This window comes from Leptonychotes weddellii, chromosome 5, assembly GCF_054177405.1.
Source record: "Leptonychotes weddellii isolate Sample4059 chromosome 5, ASM5417740v2, whole genome shotgun sequence".
In the NCBI taxonomy this organism is placed as follows: Eukaryota; Metazoa; Chordata; class Mammalia; order Carnivora; family Phocidae; genus Leptonychotes; species Leptonychotes weddellii.
The window spans coordinates 44,726,289-44,750,856 of NC_138373.1; the positions used below are offsets into that span (position 1 = coordinate 44,726,289).

Below are 24,568 nucleotides of genomic sequence, written 5' to 3' on the forward strand. Positions count from 1 at the left end.
AGAGAAATCTCAGTTCTTATTCATGGGGGAAGTTATAGTTCGTTGTTATGATCATGTGTGACTCTCCTGTGTAGCTAAGATGCTAGTCATTTCATCTAACCTGTACAGAGGTCGTTCATTCTGCTACAACTAAGTCAAAACAAGAGAACTCACACATTCCTTTCCAAGATACACATGCAACTGGGACAGAATTTCCGAGACTGCAAATAGCAAATAAAATGAACTAAAACCAATGTTCTAGCACATGACCATGGGAATTGTGATTTTGATCCTTGAACAACAAAGTGACTTTTTTTATGAAAAATAGGTAATAGTCCTTGAGTAATAAACTGAGGACAGAATGGCAATATTTTTTTTTTTTTTAAAGATTTTTATTTATTTATTTTGAGACAGAGAGAATGAGAGACAGAGAGCATGAGAGGGAGGAGGGTCAGAGGGAGAAGCAGACTCCCCGCCGAGCAGGGAGCCCGATGCGGGACTCGTTCCCGGGACTCCAGGATCATGACCTGAGCCGAAGGCAGTCGCTTAACCAACTGAGCCACCCAGGCGCCCCTGGAATGGCAATATTTTTTGAAGCTGAATGTTTTCAGTCATACCCTGGACCTCGTGTGTGTGTATGCCTATGTGTGTTTATAGTAACATGCTCTATGGGGAGTTTTTACCTCTTTTAACCAAAATATTGAGATATCATAAATACAGAAGAGTATATAAAATGTATATGTAAAGCTTAAGGAATAATTTTATGTTAGTATCTATTTAACCACCAGCATCTAGGATGCTAGCATCCTAGAAACCACATGTCATGCCCACTATACAACTCCAATAACCATAATGTGATTTTTTGGTGATATGTATGTATGTGTATAGACAAATTTTAAAAGTGTATATATGCTACAGTTTTCAGGGGTCCCCAAGACCACCCTCACTTCTGACAACAGCTGTAAGCTAGGAGGTCCCCCAAACCAACCTCAGGTTCCATAATTTGCTGGAACAATACACAGAACTCACTAATGTTGCTATACTCAACAGTTATGGTTTATTACAGTGAAAGGACAGAAAAACAGCCAAGGACAGCAGCACATGCAGCAGGGTCCAGGAAGGCTCCACGTGCATAGCATTTAGTGGTCTCCTCCCAGGGAAGTTGTGTTGAGCAGGGTTTACCTCTCCCAGAGATGACATGTAACAATATGTACATAGTCTTGCCAACCATAGAAGCCCATCCAAGCCTTGGCATCCAATTTTATTGGGACTTAGTCACATAAACATGTTGATCATCTGCTGGGCTGACCTTTGTCTTCAGCTTCTCTAGAAGTTGAGGTGATAGTCCATGATCCAAGGCCCCCCTAGATGCCATAAATCATGTAAATCATATTGGCCTCCAGATAAACAATGACACTATCATCAGGCAACATATTCCAAAAGCTTATAAATTATCTCCCAAGAGGAAAGGGCAAAGGCCAGACCTCTCTTGGAGCAAGATTAATCCTTTTTTACACATATATGAAATACATATTATGTATGTATGTATATATATATATATATATCTTTTCATTAAAAATATAGTTTGTTTCTGTTTCTGAACATCATACAAATGCTTCATATAAATCATTATATATATACTTATATATTGTTTTGTTTCTTTGTGTTCTATTTATTCCATACTGTGTTACTATTCTAGATATTTTTATCAAATATAAAGGAGAGTCTTGAAGTCCTGTTATAAGAAGAAAAGTAGATTTGATAAGTAACTACAGTGCAGCAATGAAGCCAGCCTAGAACTTCCTACACAAATGGTTAAGGACTCCATTTTTCCATGAGTCTGCCCTTCACGGTCGACGATGAGTCACCTAAATGACCCCAGAATGAAACACAGTCATTTTTATTTTAATAAAAGCTATCACTCACCTATCTATATTGATTAACCTTAATTATTAGGGTTAACAAAGATGAAATCAATCACAGCATAAGCCAGGGGTCAATACATTTTTTTAAAAAAGACCAGGTAGTAAATATTTTAAAATTTGTAGACCATGTCCTCTCTGTTCCAGCTACTCATCTCTGCCTTTGTAGAATGAAGGCAGCCGTAGACAACATGTAAACAAATGTGTGTGGCCATATTCCAATAAAACTTTATTAATGGAAACTGAAATTTGAATTTTGTATAATTTTCACATGCCATGAGATATTATTTTTTCTTTTGATTTCTTCAACCATTTAATAAGGTAAAAACCATCTGTAGCTCATGAGTCCTATAAAAACAGGTAGCAGGCTGGATTTGGCCGACGGGCTACAGTTTGCCAATTCCTGGCCTAGGACAATGGATTCAGGGTTTCTAGAATTGGGTTCAGGTTTTCCATTTATAATAGAATACTCCTCATTTCTCACTAATTCATCAATTTTACACCACTGACAATCACAAAAACAAAATGTAACTCATCTAAAACATTTTAGAACCCAATTTGTATTGCTTGGTTAAAAAATAACAATGTTACACATAGTAAATGGATTTTAGTAAGCATTGGACCAGAACAACTAGCTAATGTTCTAGATTTTACAACATAGGAAAACAGACCAAGCAGATTCCCACAATAATCTCTGATAGAATTTCAGTGGCAGAAAGACATTAACTTTCTTCCTGCCCCCCAATTCAACTGATATGGATCAAATAAAAGGTAAACATCAGACATCAAAATCCCCAAGGTAATATAGACAAACTCTAGTAAAAACCGTATCAACACAGGGGTGGCAGAAATTAGAAATCAATAAATACAGCATGATCATTTTACTCTGAAAATTGAAGAGGTCTTCCACAACTAAATTTCACTTGTGCCTTCACTTTAAGTCAGTGAGCACAATGAGCAATTTGCAATGGCAAATAACCCAAAATTCATCTTGCTTGCTTAATTCTTACACATTGTTTTTACCGCAACTTTTTTAACAAAAAAAAATGAGCATTTTTTTAAAAGATATGTTAGCATAGAATACCTTTCTCAAATTTAAGAACTGAACTTAATTGCTTCTATTTTTTTCATCATTAGGTCTACAGAACTAAGGAAAGGAGTGATCCAGCCAAGCAGGTAAGAGCCTCCCTCTTCTGTAGGTTTAAGATGGACTGCCTGAAGACACCTGCTAAAGGTAGTGGTGGTGGTTTAATCAATGGATTTGATTATCTGATTTTTGCTTCTCATGCTTTCTAATATATGAACGGTTCTGTTGTTTCTCTTTGGATTTTTCTCTTCTGGGTTTTGTTTACTATTGAGTCTGATCCTTTGTCTCTTTGGATCCCATTTATATCAAAGCCTACCTGTTGTTGGATATTGGCATTCCTGTATGACTAATTGATTTCACATTCCTATACTACTATTGGTTTATTTTGTTGCAAGTTGTTTTGTTTTCTTAAAATATGGGCTTCTTTTAAAAAATACTTTGAATAAGGTTATTGGAAGGATGTTCAGAAAATTAGGCCTATGGGTATAGTTTCTGGTTGTAAGCGGTCTATACACCAACTCCATCACTCCTGAATTGACAAAATGGCACATTATGCCTGATGACTGTCAACATCGCAATCACCTGTTCATACCACTTAGCAAGGCTGGGTAGAAAGAGGCCGTACTTATTTTTTCTTTTCTGTGATTTCAAGTTCTAAATAATAATATCCAAATTTGAAAGAATAATTAATTTCCCTTAAATAACTTAACACAGCAGTGCTTTCCTGACTGTGGTATTTCTGTATCCAGACCTGGTGAAGATTTATGCACTGCCCATTTCTCAAGACAGCCCAGAAGATACAGAGAAACTAATCAACATTTTAAAGTTATGCTCACAGAAAAGCTACTCAGAATCCTTTCCCTTTTTCTCTTAGATTTTTAAATATCATTTCAATTGAATATTGAGGACCACAGACTCAGAAACATTGTACTGATAAAGGATTTCCATTAATAGCAATTTTATTCATTAGAGCTTTTTAATTTGTTTTGGTTTTGTTGATTTTATGCTTGTGTTTTTTATTTTTTCAATACATTCCATTTTTCTGTTTCTTTTCAATGTTTTAATCCAATTACCAGCCCCATAAACAAGCATTTGCCACGTCTACAGTAGATGCACTGAACTGTGAATGGAAGTGATTTCTGATTACAGACAGGCTAATTTTCAAGGGACAAGAAGAACAAAATGCAGTGAACTGAATAAAAGAATAATGGAAAATACCTTGTTAGGTGACATATGGCACAGATTTAGAGCACAGATGGAAAAGGAAAAAGTTACTTAATCCTAAAATACATATACATTGCCTGGGTTGTAGTTGTGATCTGGATCATATATGATCTCTTGGTTATGAGAGGAAAGATATCCTACACATTTTATTGCTCAGCAGTGTTCATTAATATTAGGATTAGCCTCTCTAATTGAGAGGGTGACAAAAAAAAATTTAGAGCCTGTCAAACCCTAGAGTTTTTTTAAGAGAGCCAAAGGCAAAGGCCATTAGGCAAGAGTGTCTCCAGGATCTCTGAATTTTCAGTTTCTTATCCTTCTCCCTCCTTGGTCTCCTTTCTCCACCCCTTTATAGAATTTCTACCTTCATGGCCTCCTACTCTTACAAAAAAGAAAACTTTCCTGCACCTAGAGGAATGATTAATAACATCTTGGGGACTTATCTATGTTACAGTTTTCACATATTGCCTGGCAGTCATGCCTTGGGATAAAGGGAGAAAGCACTGATAATAGAGAATTGGGATTGTTTTAATATGAGCCAACAGATGGGTGAACATTCTAGGGAGTAAAAGGACTGTCATAGGTCCCCTAACATCATGGGGCTCTCAGTACAAAGCAGCTTACTCCTCCATGAATGTGAGGGTTGACCATGATTATTTATTGGATGAGTCAAAACAAAGTGAGTTTGGAATGGATGTGGCTGTTTCTTCCATTCTTACCAGGAATATGAATGATGTGGGGGAGGGGTATGGGAAGCTCTTTCTATTGACAGAGAGTTCAGTAAAATAAAAATCACAAATAATGATGCCTTGTCAAATTAGGCCACCTTCCATCACAAGAACAGAATTGTCCTGCTCTGAAGCTCCTAAATCAGAGAAACAAGGTGCATAGGCTTCAGAGTCTTTCAGGAAAACTACCAAGCACCTAATATTCATAGCACTGGAAGCTACTTCACTGAGCTCTTAACCACTGTGAATTAAGATTCTTACCCAGTGATGAATTCTCTTTGGTCACAGCAAAGCTAACAAAGACAGAAGGCTAAACACAAATGACCACCAGAGACCAAAATATCAATTTCTTAGCAGAAAAGAAGAGCTTGAAAGGATTTTCAGAACAAGTTAAATGTAGTAGTAGAAAATAGGTAAACTCTTACTTTGTTTGGTGCATAGCATGGATTTGATGAGCCTCGGGGAATGGGATATCCAGAGGTAGATAGACCAGCTCAAACTTTGGCCCTGCACTCCTCTTCTTAGAGGCCAAAAAAACTGGATTAAACACCTGTCTTCTGATGGTTTTATGCAGTAGAGTTTGATTCTACTTAGTAATGCAGCTTAACACATTTCTTTCCATTCTTTAGGCAAACATTAAATCATAAAACCTTGCACAGTATTTAAAAGACATTTAGCTGCCAAATGATGAATAAAATGGGTGATTTAGACACTAGAATCCAAAGCTTGATGTCACTTTTATCATCTCATTTCATTATATACTATAAAATACAGAGCTTTAACTTATAATGACAATGACAATCACACACAATATATTCTGTAGATTCACTGCCAACTCTAGCAGAATGTATTTTAGACAGACTGTATAACCCATATACAACTAACACACAGGGCTTTTGACTTTGGTTTCGGTGGTTTTATATGCTGTCTCAGGAGCCAAGACCTAAAAACTTAGTTGATGTTCATTTGAATCCTGACTTGATCTGAGGCTGACTTTATAGCCCAGGATGCCTACTGATGAAACAGAAGACTGTTCCAGATATAGTTGTGAAACAGTCTGTTTCCTAATAGACCACGGACATTTGCACAAATGAGGTAAAGAGAATAAACACAAGTGAGCCTTCAGTAAACAGAAACTGACATATAGAAGGTGAATGATCTAGTGTGGTTTTCTACATTGATCGAACTCATTGAATAATTGCTTAGCAGTCCTCTCCCTCATTGAAGAGCTGGAGGAAAGAGGCCAGTTCAGAATGGTAGTGGCGTGGCAGGGACTGGGTTGCCTTCTGTGGTCTTTTGCACCCACAAAAGACCCATAGCTACATTTTCAGGACCCTGCTGAATGATGTGACAGGGAATTTCATCTACAATCCCTCTATCAACATGGGGACAATATTGTGAGAAGTTGGACTTGCTTCCTTGTTGGCAAATAGTATTAGGTTCATTCAATTTGTTGATAAAATGGAGGGAGTGTTTCACTTTGCATTGCCCTATGCTATTTGCAGATTAGCTGGGAAAGAGTTTGGAGTTATCCCCATGGAAGTCTAAATCAGGTATCTTTACCAGAAAAATTAGTTGCTAAAAAACTTAACTTTCTGTGTGTGTGTGTGTGTGTGTGTGTGTGTGTACGCTCATGCACACGTATAACAACCTCTTGTTAACTCATCCCTTTCCAGTCAAGCAGGGCAAATCCCACATCACAATGTCAGGGCTGGTCCATCCGCCAGTGATGGGCCCCATGATGTGGCTTTCTCATCTTATATTTGGGACTCTGAGTCTGCCCTGATTTCACATTCTCGACTAAAGCTTGAATCATGGCCGTCCTACCTAACTAAATTCCTGACCTCTGGTAATTGTATACTCCTTAACCCTTGTTTCAGGATCCTGTAGCATTCATTTCTCATCTATTTTGGTTCTGCTTTCATCGGCCTGATTTATGCCTGAGGACCACTGTTCTTTTCCTGTGCTCAGGCCCATGAAAACACCCTGTGCTTAAACCCTGGGGCTCCTTTTCCACTTCAGCATTTCACAAAAGGGTGTCTCATAGAATCACTATGGATATCAGCATCTGAGTCTGAGCTGTTTTTTAATGGATGCCCATAGTCTATGCCCAAAAGGACTGCCATAGAAATACTAAAGGTTAACTTTTCTCCACCTGAAATTTACTGCTGAAATTAGCAGAGCTCATTTGAGAGATAAATTTGCTCTTTAAAAATTTATTTCCTCTGTATTCATTTTCTCTTCCTATAAATGGGAACCTGGGATCTCATAAAACTAAATTAAAATTATCAAATACTATTGAACCAACCTAATGAAAATTTTAACCAAAAGTCATTGTAAATCAGGTATGTGCTATACTGAGAACACAAGCCTTTGTAAAGTAGATATTGTTCTTATGTAAACTCATGAATGGAGACTTTCTTGAATAAATTACTTTTTAATAATATCAGAAAGTCATTGGCTAGGTAAATATCCCCCCGGGGCATTCACTGAGATTCTGGAATTTAAACGTTCAATAGAACTTCATATTTGTCACCTTTACTAATGAGTTTTTCTTTATGAAATCATTATTAACATGAAAAGGTTAAATTTTGTGTCTTATTTCTAGAATTAATACCATTTAAAGACCTCAAGGGATTGAACTTTGTCTTGCTGGCATGCAACATCTACATAATTTCTCTTACCCCCACATCTTTACTCTCCAATCCACTGGTAATTCACTCCCTGAAGCAGGGGGGAAACAAGTTATCAGAACAGCCAGCCTGTCTGGGAATTTCTGCCAAAAGGAGAAATGGGCCTTCTCAAAGGACCAGATAGCAAAATCATTGCTTCCATTCTAACTTGTGATGCCAGCATCTAAAACTTCTACAGTTGTTCTTTCTAAGCCACATATTCCCGGCACGGGCCCCTGTGGCTGCCACATTTCTAACACTCATGAACACATTTGTCAAGATTCCCTGAGTTGTGAGAATTTGCTTTGTTATGGTCACTCTAGAGTTTTTTATTGGGGGGTATTTTACCTGCATTTCTTTCATTTCCACATGGCAGCAGATGCATTAATTGTTCTACTATCAAAATAAGAACAGTGGTCCTGTAACTTCAGCATGGGATTATCAGGTGACCCCATGCTGCAGAAGCCTGTGAGGTAGGAGATAAAATGCTTCTTTATGAACAGATCTGAACTGCTTTTCCACATAGGGAACACTGAAGCAATGCCATGAAATTTCAAAGATGCCATCTCAATGGCCAGACTCAGAAAGAAAAGAGGCCAATAGATCATCCCCGTTCTCCTATGCTGCCCAGATCCTGCCCAGACTCTTCCTATTTGTGGCTAACTATATTTCCAAATTTACTGGTGACTTTATACCACAATGGACTAAACCAACAGGATACTTGCTGCTTGTCCAGGACAGAGAAAGTCCAGGGTGCATTGCTCCCCAACAACTGAGTATTCATGGCACCTCTACAAGATTTGTAGCATCTAGCTTCCCTAGCATTTGAATCAACACCTTAAGACTAATCCAAGATGATAGAATTGGTTGTAAGAAAATGAATGGTATCCTTTTGGAGTGCCATAATCTTTTATCACTTTTGCTCTATATTGGGTCAAAAAAAGTATAAAATCATAACATGAAAAATCGCAACTAGAGTTTGAATATACTTCATATTACTGTGAAATGTTTTTGGACACAGAGGCTAAAGATATTAACAAAAGTTGCTCAAGGATGGTTTTATGCCAATGAATTTGCTCCTAAGCAAACACCCAAGAAAGCCATAGACATCACCATGGCACAAGACAGATTTGCCAAAGACCCTGGATTAACAAATAACTGAGTGTTTTCCCAACATCTGCAAAGAAACCCCTATATTCAGCCAAAGATTTTAAACAGAAGTGAAAGCAGTTCCACATGATGCTACAGACTCATTGAAATACATATATTCTAACAAAATTATCTCTATATACATACACATAACATTTTTCTACTGAATTTAAAATCCAATCCAATCAAATATGATTGAAATCAAATATGAAATCCCACAGAAAATATCTCCCAGGTTGATAATAATCCAAGCACCAGACAGAGTCCCATGGCAGGAGTCAGAGTAGATAGGATTGACAATGAAGTTTAAATAGTGACTAGCTCTGTGGAGCAGGAAGTGTAATAGGCACTCACAGTTGCTAGGGCCTGCGGTCTCTGGTCACTACTATAGTTTCTCTTTGTATCATTCCTCCAAATTCCAAATTCTCTCCTCTTCTTCATTACCCCCTGAGACTATAGGGATTTCCTCCATGACAGAAGATACTCTGACCTCACCCTTGAAATTTCCAGAACCATGTAAATTGGTAACTTGACTTGACTGGCTCATTACCATGTCTGAGTTGCAGGTGTCACCTCCAGGGTATGAAGTACTCCAGTCTGAAATTCCCTTATGTCTGAGGCTTGAGTTATACATGACAAGTATGTTTCCTGTCTTTCAATTCTATATTATTAAAAGTATCTATGTGTCTTATTTAACAAGAGTTATCCATATCTATGCTAAAGCAGTACACTATGTATGATATACTGATTCGCCAAAATAAAAGTAGAAAACTGAGTCAAGAATGCCCAAGTGCCCCCATCAAGTGTCCCATCAGTAGGTACTGGTTGGTGATAGTTCAGGTAAAGACAGGACCCCTGGAGATATAAATCTCAGCTCAACCTCTCACAAGCGGTATGTCCTTAAGAAAACTTTTTGTTGTTGTTGTCTCAGTTTCTTTTTCAGAAAAAAAATGGAGGATTACAATACTTCCTATCTCACAGTGTGGTTTTATGGATTGGATAATGAAATATACTTAAGATGCTTGGTATCATGATTAGGACATATTATTATGACAACCTGCCTTAGAACAAGGCAGAAGAAGTAGCAGGCCACCAGGAGCAAGCACCCAATCTGGATGTTGGAGGAAGAGGAATATAACAAATGATTGTAGGGCTTAATAAATAGCAAGACAGGAGCATCAACAAGGCCTGGGAATTACCAACATGGTAGCGGTTGTTTACAGGATGTTTCCAATGGGACAGAGGTATAGAGAATTGATGAATTTAGTTGCTCTTGGATGATAACTTTCCATTGCGAAGAAAGAGGACCACAGGACACCCATCTCATTAAGAATGTTCCAAAGCAGTGTTTAGGGCAAGGTTTAAGACCTGGGAGCTGTATACAGACCAGCTTAATAGGCAGTCATGAGGGCTGGCATGGTAACCACAAGCCCTGACATGATACCAGTCATTTCATCTCGTAGATCCTAGAAACTCATCTAATAGGACAGTAAGTCTATGGTGGAATATTCATTTTAACTGGAAAAAGGGCTTCAGGAGAAGATCTTAAACCAATAGAATTGATTCACGGAGCTCAGAGTGGTAGAACAGTTCCACAAATCAGGTGGTGTTATACAAGTTAACTGACTTTTCTGCTATAAGATGTCACTAAAAATATCTAGGTCTCTCACATATGGGGAGAGTTAAATAAGAGAGACAAAACATACAGAAGTGCTGGGGCACCTGGGTGGCACAGTTGGTTAAATGTCCAACTCTTGATTTCAGTTCAGGTCGTGATCTCTGGGTCATGAGATTGAGCTCTGTGTCAGGCTCTATGCTCAGCGTGGAGTCTGCTTGAGATTCTCTCTCCTTCTCTCTCTATCTTCCTCCTGCTCATGCTCTCTCTCTCTGTCTCTAAAATAAATAGAAAAATCTTTAAAGAAAACACAGAAGTTCTGAGCAAAGTCCTTGATGCAAAGTAAATGAAACACATGTAAGTTTCTTTTTTTTTTTGTAACTTTCTTTTTTATTGTTGTTTCTAATCCCATGTACCTGAAAAGGAGAAACCATATACTTTCTTAAAATTATGTATCCATCAGTTTTCAGGGTAATCATCCAAATAGTGGAGCAGCATCCTCAATAAACTGTAGGTCTGGGGCTCTGGTTCAATAATGTGCTTGTGCAACAAACACATTTGGGCTGAACTGCTTCCTGACTCACTACTGTTTTATTCCCTTTCACTTTACAGAAAAGTCAGCAATGAAAGACTTCGCAAAGCATCTATTTATTATCATAAGCAAACAGCAGAAGAGCCATTTTTGCACATGCCAACACGGAAGGAAGGGTTGTCTAGAGTCAGGCTTTTCAACAACACCCACATAGAGTCAATGCTGTCTTACCCGTCACTCTTGATTCCATAAGTCAGTAATGAATTCTTTCTTTGCAAGTAGCCTACAGTGTGACTCTTTGTAAATACATGTAATGTGGTAAATTTGTATATCTATTATATATATGATATCTATATGTATAATATATAATTATATACTAGTGAATTAGTATATATACAGTATATATGCTATATGCATGCTATATGGTGTATGAGATACATACTACAGTGTATATATCCTTTCTGATCACTAAACTAACCATCACGATGATCATCCAACCAGGATAGTAGAAAATTCCTGCAAAACTTCAGGGTTTCGATATAATTTGTCAGTTATACATGTAAGCTGCTACTTACTGCTCCCTGTGAGCCAGGCAGGGTGCTAGAGATGGGAACGTCACTGGTAAATGATTCATATGCAGCCCTCGTCCTTGTGGAAGTGGATACTTAGACACTTAGTAAATAATGGCACAAATAGAGGTATAATTGCAAATTGTCTCAGTGCTGTAATGGGTAAGAATAGAGCAAATAACAAGGAGATGTGATCTAATCATCAAGATATTCCCTGAGGAAGTGACATTTGCTCCAATATCTGCAGAGTGATTTGTAGTCATCTAGATGGACAGGTGGGGTGGGGGATGGAGAGGAAGTGAGAGGTGGGGGTGCACCTTTCAGGCAGAGGGACGAGGGATGATCAGATGTCCTGATGTGGAGGAGGTGGTTCCCTGAGGCAGACTGGATTATATAACTTAGGAACTAGAAAAAGGCCTGTCGAGGGTGGGGGGAGCTCAGGAAGAAGAAGGAGCAGGGTTGCCAGAGAAGGCTGGAACCTCCTGGGGCCTTGCTGACCTCCCAAAGGATTTTGGTCTCTATTCTAAGAGCCATTATTAACTGCTTCTGGCTCTCAACTGGAGTGATTGGATGTGAAGGATAGAATGGTGTCATCAAAATATTTTCCAGATTTCACACTCTTCTTACCTTCATCTTAGGGGAGACTGGTCTTATAGAGAGAGAAGTTGTATCTCAGTATTAAATGTTGACATTTTAATAATTCCAGGAGAAAAAAAAACAAAAACAAACCCAACCTCCACCTTAAACTGAAAATATGGCATCTGCTAGATATCTGAAATCCCCAAGCAAAAGTTTTACCCCTTTGGCTTAAAGACTTTATCCCTATTAAAATGCTAAAATAAAATAAAACACACACTCTGAGAACTAGCAGATGAACCCCATTTGTCAATTATACCTCAGTATGGATCAGTCATTCCCTCTCATAGGAAGAGGTTTTGTTTAGGAAGAGATAGAATAAAACCCAAATATAGGAAGATGGACAGGGCAAAATGAGTCTCACCATGAAGAACGGAAAGGGAGACAAGTGGAAGTCCCAGAAACCAAACTCATGGACTTTACATTTTGTAATCTGATCACTACCTTGTTTGAGAAAAATTTGCACGAACCCTAACTGTGGAGTTCTGGCTTCATTATTCTTTCTGTTGTACCTCAACTCAAGGATGCAGTCTTGATGTGTCCTATTTTTTTCTCCCCCAAAAACCATGATGCCAATACTTAGTTTACGAACGGCACTCAGAACAACTCATAAATGCTTGGAGTAGTGTTTGCAGTTTTCCTGGAATAGAAAACATCAGACTCCCAGTCTGAAGCCCCAGACAGAGAGGATGAAGGCAGAATGCAGGGACCACGTGCCGGAGGAGGGACTCTGAGCCTTCTGCCACTGCAGAGACTAATGTTGCTTCCCAACCTGCTCTGAAGGATCAGACAGGCAAAACCCAAACACAGAAAAAGATGCAAATATCCCCAGGAACTGGGACAAGTATGAACCTCTGCTCCACATGTCAATTACTGGAAGTCTCCAGAACCTGGTTAAAAATAGATATGCAGGTTTCTTTGTTCACATGTCAGAAAGGGTCACCCCGTCAGATCAGATCCCCAACACCCTCTTTTCACCCAATAGCTGAGTTGTCAACCATTTGCAACTGTAAATCTTGGTTACAGTGCCGTCACAGGGTCCAAATTAGCATGCACCCTTTCAATTATATCCAAATACTGCGGTCTCCAGGTTTTCACAGGATGTGTGCAATGTGGAGATGCACGTAGCCATCATATGTGTAAACATTGCCACAACCAGGCTGTTTTCCCCCCAAATAGCCTCTGCGTGTTTGTGCAAAGGGAGAGAGGAAGTTAGGGGCGGGGACAGTCAGAGATGCCAGCAGGCGAGTAAAGGCAAGCCAGAAGGCAGGACAGGGTGGAGATGTGGAGAACACATCTGATCCTTCATTTCAGCTGCCGCCCTCACTTAGGGACCTTTAGAAAGTCCCTCACACTGCTGTTTTCCCCTTCTCCAGACTTAGGTGAATCCCTAGCTACCCACCTTTGCCCAAGAAATACTGTACAAATGAATTAGATTTAGTCTGAATGACTCATGAACTTCTCCTGCTAAAAGTACTTAAATTTGCAGTCAACTCCAAATTAGACTCTGTAATTGAAGGAGCCGCTGTACAGATATTCCCAAATAACAGACAATCTAAAAGTCATTTTTACTTGATTCTGGTATGCAATGTTTGATTTTTGCGGGGAGCAGTGGGTTTGCTTCCCTAATTAGTTTTGGCTTAAGCCAGTATTACACTTGAATTCTCTTCCCTGAGCCTTGCCTGGCTTGAAACAAAAAGATACAGAACAGGAAGGAGAGGCCCCCAAAAATGTAAATTTTGCCACGAGAAAGGGAAATATTAATCAAAAAATGAACAATCTACAAATTCTCAATAAATCTGGGCTTCACTTTAGAGAGAGGAGTGCTGGTGGTATGCTTAACTTTTTGTTCTTGCTAAAATTTTCCTTTTCATTTGACTCACTCCTTGATGTGTCTCTCACCTGTGAGTCTTTGGAATTTAACCTTGCTGAGGAGCCCCCACCCCACCCCCAACCCCGCCAACCCAAAAGAGTAGCTGTGTCAGTATTTGGGACATCTCAACCAGGCCTATCACATCTCTACAATAGTTCCTTCCATAGAGAAGCAAGCATTTTAAGAAATAGTCCTCCCTCTAAAAACACCAAAGATAAAAATTCAAACCCGGCACGCTGATGCTGAGTGCTTGCTTCTACTCTGTTCCTCCACCTGACAGCCAGGTGCCCCTACCCTACCCTGAAATCTACACTTATCCTCACTGCTGTGGCTCTAGGAAGGACACAGAATAGAACACCGAAGATAAAAACATAGCTCTACGTGAGTCCTCTCAAGTATGGTTTCTCAGTGGCTCTCAATCATCAATTAAGGCAGAAAATCTGCACATGGGGAATGGTGTGCTTAAATAGCTCCCCAGATGGTTCAGTGGACAGCCAGGGTTGAGAACCATTCATCAAGATTAATATAAAGGAGAAGAGAAGGAGGTAGCACAAAATGATGGGTCATAAAAATTGAGGTGCGTTAGATTCTGAATTCCCAATATTACCCCTGGGCCTGGGTCTTATTCCACACATAAAAATGTGTCACCCTTTCTCAGACAAGGGAGAATTGTGTGTACTTAAGTTGGATCTCCCTCTTTCTTGAAGGAAAAATCGTAAAATCGTAATCTATACAGCAGTGTAGTAGACTAGGAGGTTGGGCAAGAGAATGTATAGGAGGTCTCTTCTGCCTCAAAAGATCTGTGATCTCAGAGAAAAAAATATTATAACATCACTAAATGGCAACCATAAGATGGATTAAAATACCTTTTTGCCTCTGTTCCTCACTTTGCATTTACAGAACTCCATGGTTCTCACTTCAGTACTTTGTAACCCAGATAATTATTTGAAACCCCTGCAGTCCCAGAGCCATCTCTGAGCAGAGATTTAATGTCTGAGTTCTATAGTGAGATTTCTGATCACCGAGACTTCATCATCTTTATGAAACAAGCGACCATACATTTACTGATATACAGGACAGTTTTATCATAGACTGTTAAGTCTGAACTACCATTGTCAAAACAAATGGATAAAGCATATTGTGTGATTTACTTTCCTTGATTTTTTTTTTTCTGTTTGCATACCCACTCATCTGCAAAATTTGGTAATTCACAGTGGGGCTCTCTGTCATTAGTCTGAATTAGTAAGTTTCTACTGTATTTTAGAAATCAAATTGAAGTCCTCAGGAGGTTGAAATGCTCGAAATTATCTAAATGATTTTCATTATAGTAGCTCAGATTTTTATTAAACATGTTATTACTTTTCAGAAATAATGAACAATAATATAATAATTAATAATCAAATGTACATCAAGGGGTACTTTATCTCAAACTGCAAAATTAAAAGGCTGATCATCACCCATGACATTGGAGGTATAATCTCTGGTTTATCTGTGAGACATTTTTGCTGGAAAGTTTGGGCTTAGTTAACTCTCAGCCAGGCATACTGCTTTCTCCCTCATCTTGCTGTCCACACTGATGCCCAGTGCATCATGCCTCCTGGGTCCCAGCATAGGCTCTTAACCATAGAAATAGAAGTTTTAATGGTGATCATAGTATTTAATGGTAAAAGAGTAACAGCATTCCCATTGAAATGCCCCCCAGCCCATCCCAGCAGAGATGAAAAAGCTTATATAAGAATTTTTTTTCATTCCCCAACCCCACTTCCCCTGCTCCAGCCCTACTTCCCTCCAGATTCTTCCACAAATGAACATCAGTTCACAGAATACATTTGTGAAGCTCTCAAACCATGTGAATGTGTGAGGCCCATTTTCTCCTTTCTCCTATGACTCAGAGATCCCTGAACTCAGTACTGAAGTCTGCCTCCTTCCCTCTAAGAAACTAGAAAAACTCATAGCAAGTCTTTTCCTTAGCAATGGGGAAACCCTCTGAAGCATTTGCATATAAAACATTTCATTCCTGCTATGTAATGAAAGGCTGTGTTTCAATGTCAAGATAGGGCTGAGGGAGTAAGGGTACGTGCAGGGTAAAGAAACTCCACCTGAAATTGTACACAAAAATCTAAAGTGGAGCCTCAGACCTCTCACTTAGCACTTAGAAGATCAGAAAAGAATTTGTGTTCATATTTTCCCCAAAAAGCTTCTTGGGTTTTCCCTGTCACTTCCCTGCTGAAATCAACTGTTTTAAGTGTCCTTAATTTGCCAGTTGCTCTAAGTGTTCTCTCAGTCAGGAGCAGTCTTCTTTCCTCTATCCCTTCCCACCCATCCCTGGCTATTTCAGCCTCATCTTTCATGTTTCAGAGTAGGTGACTCTTCCCCCAAGAAGCCAAGCTGGGGCTGGAGTCCCTTCAGTGTGCAGTGTTCCTGATAGGACTCAATAAATCATGTTGCTTTCATGGTATCCTTCAGGTAGACCATATGCTCTATCAAGGCAGGAACGCGTTTGCTTATGCATCTTTATTCCTATTACCTACATAGCACCTGGCTCCAAGTAGACACTCACCAAATTTCTGTTCAGTGAGAGAGTGGATGAATGAATGTGTGGATGATGTCAGTAACACGGGGGAACCTTGCATCTTCCCTCTCTCTGTTCATGCCACCACCCATCCCTGCAGCCCATCTTAACCAGCTTCACATCCTCCATCAATAGCCTCCACTTTACAGTGTCTGGGCCCTCCTGCCTTCGGAGCAGTCAAGGATGGGAAAGAAAAGAGTGTGCATGGGCTCTTACACTGTAAAACAAACAAGACCTCGGGTTTTCCAAAGAATCAGAGGTGAGTGTCAAATGATAAAAATGATATTGATGGAGGGGAAGGGGAAAGAGAGAATGGGAGCTAGTCCATGAAATTAGGGAATCAAGAAAAATTAGTGACACTGGCACTGATTATAGAAATAAGAAGATTGAACAAATGAGAAACTGTGTGTTAAAAGCTTCGATTGGCTATGTGGAAGTAATACAAGCTGCATTCATTTACATAAGTGGCTCATAAATTTTGCCTAAACTTGGTGCAGAAAAGAATAATGTTATGTATCACAAGACACAAGTCAATGTTTATCCTGTGGCCAGTCTTCTCTCATTAGAATGCAAACCCAACACACACATTTTTTTTTTTCTTTTTCAATTACCTCTGTCTGTATGTAGCTTGGTCAACTCTCACAACTTTAAAATCTAGACAGAACTCTGTGACTATCTATGCATATGCTGAATTCTGTAAGTCATGAAATGTTTTCAAATAGTGAAATTGACTGTATCTAAATGGATTACCCTTTTAGGAATAAGGTAATAGTAGTAAGTGACAAAACTCTTCTGTTGGGACTTACCATTAATTCATTTGAATTCAATTCAACCAAAATTGAATGAGTGCCCTTCATGTAACCAGTTGTAGAAATAGGAGAGAGAAAACCCCTTCCAAGTCTCTATCCCCAACCAGATCTCTTAGGAAAATGGAGCCCAGACTTAGCAAGGACCAATCACATAACCAAGATCTCAAAGAAATTTTCATTCCATCATCAACCTCAACCCATCAGCCTCATACTTGACTCACAGCATTTGCAATACTGTATTTCTCAGCTTCTGCCCTCACAGTAATAAAACTGATAGGCCTCAATGTGGGCCTAAGTCATCCTAGCAGGTGCCTAACCAAATGCACCCAACATTTAGTTATTCCTGATAATGGGAAGCAAGAGGGAACTGGTATTAAAATTCTCAAGTAGTTCAAAATCCTTCCTGAAGAATATTACTGTTGAGCATAAATGGATAGCTGAGTCTTAAAGATATTCAATTAGATCCTCTCAGATTAAATATTAAGAAACTTAAGATCCAAAGAATTCAAATGTATTGTCAAAGATCATAGTAGTTAGTGGCAGAGTCAAGAATAATACTCGTTTCCAGAACAATAGTCCAGTGACCTTTTTTTAACCTAGATTTTACAACTTTAACCTTTTACCAAAACTTTAAGCAGGTAGATTGGTCAGCCAACCAAAGATACCCTATGGGTCTTCTACTGAATTGAAGGAGAGAAGATAAAACAGATGAAAACACCAAACAAAACTCAGAAAGCCTTTAATTTTATAAGTAGGAGAGCAACTATTCCCGACTGGCCTAGAACTCAGGCTTTTATCTTCCAAAATCAGGTCAGTTTTTCAATAGAACCTCAATCCTTGAAATAAATATTAAAATCATGAGCTCTGACTTTGGGGGTGATTGGCTTTCTCCTGCTTTATCAATTTCAGTTAAATATTCAAATTCACTTGAAATGCCAGTTCTTTGAGTACAATGCTCTAGTGGCAATATACATAATAACTCAATTTTAGGGTACTAATTACAGAAGCCAGACTCTCTAATCAGTGTACAATTTGATCTAGAAATTCTCCATTGGAGTGTGTACCCTCAATCTCCAGACACTTTATTAAATGTCAGCAAAAGCCTAGCCATCTGATACTAGTAGGGGCTTTTGATGATGTCAGGCAGGGTGCAGATAGATTTCCTTCCTTTATTTAAGATAGGAAAAAGAGGTCAATAGCATGAAGTTCATGTCAGATAATGGTGAAGTGATAGTTATCATTAAACACTGGAACGATGACAATGTCAGATGCATTCCTTGTTAATCTAGAGGCAAAATTAGAAATATTGGGTAGAGTACAGGGAGGCAGATTTTCATTTCACATAAAGAAAAGAATCCCTCCCCACCAGAGCTGATCGACAATATAAATGACCTGCCACAAGAATCCATAAGCAACTGGTCACCGTTGAAGCAGAAGCAGCCTAATGACCATCTGTCAAAGGTGATGTACGTGGGATTCCTGCATTAGGTGGGACAGTTGAACAAGATGATCTCCTTTTCAATATTTTTTTCCTAAAACCAGGCTGTGTACAATTTAGCCTTTATAAATTGATTTTAGTAATGTTTGGATTATTACTAGAAATTATTGGGAAATTTCCTGTTGCACAATATTTCATAGCACTGGCTAAGTCCACAAGCTGAGAAACACAAGGATCATGTTTCTATAGTGAACATAGAGGTTTAAATAAAAAGAAATAAAAATCTCAGAGCTGGAAGACTCTCTAGAATCCCATAATCTTGCTTTGTGGATGAGGAAAATGAGATCCAAGAAGGTGAATGACTTGCCCACATTTCCTGGGATTAACATGGTACTGATGGCTTTGGGCACTGTTTCTAGCCAAATCAATTAATCTTTGTAAGGGCTGATGTCTTGGGACACAAGACAATGATATTAAATGGCCCTGAAGAAGGAAAAGCAAACAAATGACGGGGCGCATATAAAATACCTCCAAATTAAAACATAAAAATCATGTCAGTGTGCAAAACTAAGGGCAAGGAAGAGAATATTATAGAGCACAATGATAAGAAAAAGAAAGAAAGAAGAGGAAATTTTAGGAAAAGCATTATAGGTTATTCCATTTGAGAGCTATTTCTTTTGTTTTCTTCTCTTTTTATTAACTATATCTCATTGTGAGATCTTGCCTTGGATTCTGATATAAATGGTATTATTGAGCCCAGAATAAAGTTATATATGATTGAAATAATATACTGAAAATAGTGGGAAATGAGATTTAAGTTAAGAAGTAATAATCCTGTTAGCATACTGGTATTCACCTTGACCCTTCCAACCACACACACATACACACACACACACACAGACTAAATTTTTATCTAAAAAGATGAAGGCATAATTACATAAATTCTATAAAAGCAAAGGCTATTTCTGGCCTGTGGTCTTTAAGCTGCCTGCCCGTGCAAGGTAATATATATGCAATATATGCTTAATAAATACTCATATGTGAAAAGGATGATGATGATAGCACCCTTTGCCAAATGCCAATTACAGGACATCCAGTCAAAGCTTCATGGGTCAATACATCAGCAGAAAGGAAGCAGCAAATGGAATTAAAATAATGTATCTGTTTGTTCATTGTTAATGGCTGCTATGAATTTGAATTAGGCCAGTAATTGCTTCCCTGATATGAGAGCAAAATGCCAAGGTAAAGACTGTAATTAACATTCAGAAGGAATGTACTCCGGGAGTATGGGGACTCCTTTGAAAAGAAATCTCCAGTTTCCTCTGTCCCTTTTCCAAATCTCTTTCTAATTTCTTAGCATTCTTTTCTCTCATAATTCCATTTTTGCTGTGTTTGATCTCTCCCCTCCTTTCACATTTAATTATTGTCCCTGATCTTGAAGCTAGCAAAATTCTTGTGTTTAAGGAATGCTACTCCTTTTCCACAGAAAGTTACAGGATAGGAAGTAACTGTCCCATCTTAAGCAAAGACACTCATGAGTCTCACAATAAAACTACAAAATCCATAGGGTCATCATTCCCAGTCTATGTGATTTCTTGATTTAACTTAGGCAACCGTGGTGTATTGAAATCGAAATTTGCTCTTATGGCCAGTAGCGACTCACAGGATCCGCTGTCTGTCAGGCATCAACATACAGCAGAGGTTCTCCATGAGGACGGGGGACAGGGGCACGTTGATACCCCCAGGGACAGTAGGAGGCACTTTGGCTTGCGTGGGTGGGCTGCTCCTGCAGCTGGTGGGGGGAGGCCAGAGACACTGCTGAACACCCCGCCACCCACGGGACAATCCCCGCAACAGAGAATTGTCTGACTTAAAATGTCAGTAGTGTCAAGGTTGAAAAACTCTGATGCAAAGAAAACGCGAAAAACCGTAGTTAACTCTCACCGTGAGACTCAATTTTAAAATGGATGGCGAGTACAATCTTGTTCATTCATTCTCCCGACTCTTCTACCATTATATAACAATAGCAGTGTCTCCGTTCTATGCCATTTGTTTCAGTTTTGAAGAAAGGGAACGAGAACGGTATTCCATTAGAAGGACACAAAAATGCCCACAGCGTTCTACTGAGTGTATTAGTTCATTTTAGCATTTCTTTTGAAGTTTTTGTGTCACTGAGACTGCAGATGAAACCCCCATGCTCCTGAGACTAAATTTGACATTTAAAGTTGTTCCAAGAGAGGAACAGAAATAAAAAAATTACTTTTCAGATTTTAAGCTCACTGGGTAGCGGGTAGCCACTGCAATTGATTTTCAACCAAATGATTCTTTCCCTAATCATATTATCAGATCAAAAACCTACGTCTGCTGGACTCAGTGATGCTTCTAAGACAGTACACCACACGCCGCATGTGCTTGGTTTATGCTTCTTGAGTAAGCAATGCCCACTCATTAAACGGTGCTTCGTGCTTCCATGTAATTATTCCTACTTAGACATATGAAATCCTGGCCTTAGGAAATTTTTGCCTGGAATACTGATTATCTCCAGATGATGGAGTCTCTTAGTTCAAATCTGTTTCTTCACCCCACTATATGATTGCAACAACTTTAACCTGCCTGGAGATTTTACTTTGAGAAACGCGTTTTCCTCCTTGTTTCTGTTGCAAAGGTACTTTGCCTGTGCCCCATACCCTAGTAGGAAAATTGCTTTTCATTTGCTGCTTAGAGCATTCATTTAGTGCGACAGGAGTGGAGTCCTTGCAAAATGGCAGACAGGGCTCCGTGAGTTTTCCTGACTGTATCGTGGAATCCTCAGTCAGAACATCGTTATGGGGTCAAGGGACCCAGGATGGAGCCAGAAGCTATGAAGGGAAAGAATGGACAAAGCAAATGTTATTAGCCATGTTATTCACCCAAGCACCAAGCCATCAGGTTCCCTTGGGGAGACTGAGCTTCCTTCTACACCAGTGTGACTTAGAGGGGAAATTGAGGACCTCCCAACACATATCAAGCAATAACGTTCTGAGCCAGTAAAAGGAGTAAGAGATAACAAATTGATCCCAACTGTTGGGATTTAAAAAAAAAAAACCTGAGTGCTTGATTTTTAAAATTTCTTATAATAACTATTATTTATTTCTTGATGGATGTAACTCGGTTAATTGATTTCCTTTGGACATAAGATGTTCAGCCATAGTGTTGCCCCTTTCCTATTAAACAATGATCAGACAGGACAAAAGGAACCAGCTCACCAACCCTAGGAAACAGAGGAGCTTAGACAATAAGACTTATCTTTAAAATTGAGTATCTCAGAGGCCTTTCCAGATTCTCTCCATCAAGACTCACAGTTCCTCTAAGTTAAACCAAGAAATCACACAGGCTGGGTACTATGACACTCTGGAATTTATAGTTTTATCCTGTGACTCATGGTTTTCTTTTCTTACGAAAAAGATGAAAGACATTGGGATGTCCTGGTCCCAGGGCTGTCTTTCTGAGTCACAGTGTAACATTGGCTGCCCAGTGTCCAGAGTCCATTCCTCAACTCCACTGAGCAGAGACACCCGCTAGCATTCCCTCCAATTCCGCACACCTCGGACTTAATTCTAATGACTAACCATGTGTACTATGAAAATAGAGGGAAATATGAATGTATTTATCCTGCTACCTGTTTTCCTCACAGGAGGGTGGCAAACTGTTTGCCTCTGGGTTTGCATTGAGGAGGCCATGATAGCCGCGTTGAGTTCAAAGAATCCTTAGGTTTTCAAGCCCTTCATTTTCCTGTTTATAAAATAGTTGAGGAGCCTTTTCTCCCCTTAAAAGATTTTAGCATATCTCTGTAGTTTGATGAAGTTTCTTGGAGATTGGTAGGATATAAAGACAAAGAACTAATCTATCAGAACAGGAAAGGTACATTGGTCACCTGGCGACAGGTTAGCTCAGGCTTATGTCATAGCTCACCACCGAGTGAATCCATCAGAGGTCTGCCTCCTCACAAGAGGGAGGAATTTTCAGAGTGGATAGCGCTGACTTAACATTCAGTAGCCCTTGTCATGACCCAGTACACTCTTGTTCTCTCATCATTTTATTCTCTTGACTTCTATGCTCTACATTTGCCTCGTTTTCCTCCTACGTCACAATTTTTTTTCTAAGCTCCTTTAATGGATCCTTCTATAAAACCTGTGAAATATTTCAGTGTTTACAGGACCCTGTCCTCAGCCCTCCTCTCCTTATACCCCCTCCTCCCGGGTGATCTCATCCAGTTCCACTGTTTCAAATGCAACCCATACATCAGTAATCTATTTCCACAGCCTAGACCACTCCGCTGAGTTCTATCTTCTTTTATCCAACTCTTCCTTGGCATCTTCATGGGGATCCCTGATGGACATCTTACACTGAACATGACCAAGATACAACTATTGATTTCCATATTCACTTCTACCTATTAGTCCACTCACAGACCCAATCCCCTCCCAAACCTACGAGTCATCCTGGCTTTGCTTCATATTCATATCCAGCCCTCCAAAATATATCCCAAATCCAACCACTGCTCATCTCCTCCACTCTTACACCCTAGTGCCGACCACTGGCATCTCTCCCCAGGATCAATGCAATAATCTTTGAATCATTGCTCTGTCAACAAAGTATTTCTAAAGCTTTAAATCCTCTGCTTCCCATTAAGCTTGGGGTGAAATACAACCCTTATTAACATCTACAAGGCCTCTAAAACCTGTCCCTTGCTTCCCACCATCCTCCCCTCACTTGCAATACAGATGTCACACTGACCTTCTGTCACAGAACATCTGGTTTGTTTTGGTGGCAAGGGCTTATTTGCCAGTTGTTCCTTATGTTTGCAAGATTCATTTCCCCAAATCCTTGTAAGGTGCGATCTTCTTATCATTAAGATCCCAACTTCTGAAGAAACCCTCGTTACCTGGTAAAGCAGCCCCACCCTGCCATTCCTGTGAAATTATCTTAATCACAGAGTGTGTTTCTGAAATGACTTATTTGCTACATGTCTCTTGTCTGTCCTCGTGGCTAGAATATATGCACCTCGCAGGAAATTACTCTATTCGGTTTATTGCTCTATCCCTGGAGCCAAGAACAGTGCCTGACACATAGAGAAGCTTAATAAACACTTGCGGGATATCTAGCTAGAATCTAAACATTGGGGGGAAAGCCTGATAAGTTAAATGCTGTAATAAGCTCACTGCTTGCTCTTTCTAGTGCCTGCCTCCCACCAGAGTGCATTTATCCATCTTGAGATTTGTAGATAATCCCAAATTGCCCTTCAGTGATTGTAAGGCCCAAATATGAACTAATCAGGTGAACTCCTGATCCCAAATAGCTTGGTTCCAATTCCTGTTTGTCATCCAATTCTGCTTTCACGTTTTTGCTTACCTCTGAGCTCTGGTGATGCCAGTATTGTTATACCATTTCATCAAGGACAGAATGAATGAATCATTGAGAATGAATCAAGCTAGCACCAAAGGAAAACATGGCTATACATGGTTTTAGAGCAATGAGATAAACTCTACTTTCAGGCAATGCTTAGATAGTGATTAAAAATGTAACCTCCCGGGGCGCCTGGGTGGCTCAGTTGGTTAAGCGACTGCCTTCGGCTCAGGTCATGATCCTGGAGTCCCGGGATCGAGTCCCGCATCGGGCTCCCTGCTCGGCAGGGAGTCTGCTTCTCCCTCTGACCCTCCTCCCTCTCATGCTCTCTGTCTCTCATTCTCTCTCTCTCAAATAAATAAATAAAATCTTTAAAAAATA

The 24,568-nt window shown here is 39.4% G+C and overlaps 1 protein-coding gene across 1 annotated transcript in view; it reads left to right on the forward strand.

Annotated features, from left to right (window-relative positions):
* Positions 1–3,050: 3,050 nt before the first annotated feature.
* The window catches only part of CELF2 (CUGBP Elav-like family member 2), a 604,346-nt gene continuing 582,828 nt past the window's right edge, over positions 3,051–24,568 (forward strand). Inside the window, exon 1 of the mRNA XM_081820569.1 lies at positions 3,051–3,077. The gene's annotated coding sequence lies outside the window, so the exon portion shown is untranslated. The remainder of the gene's footprint in view (positions 3,078–24,568) is intronic.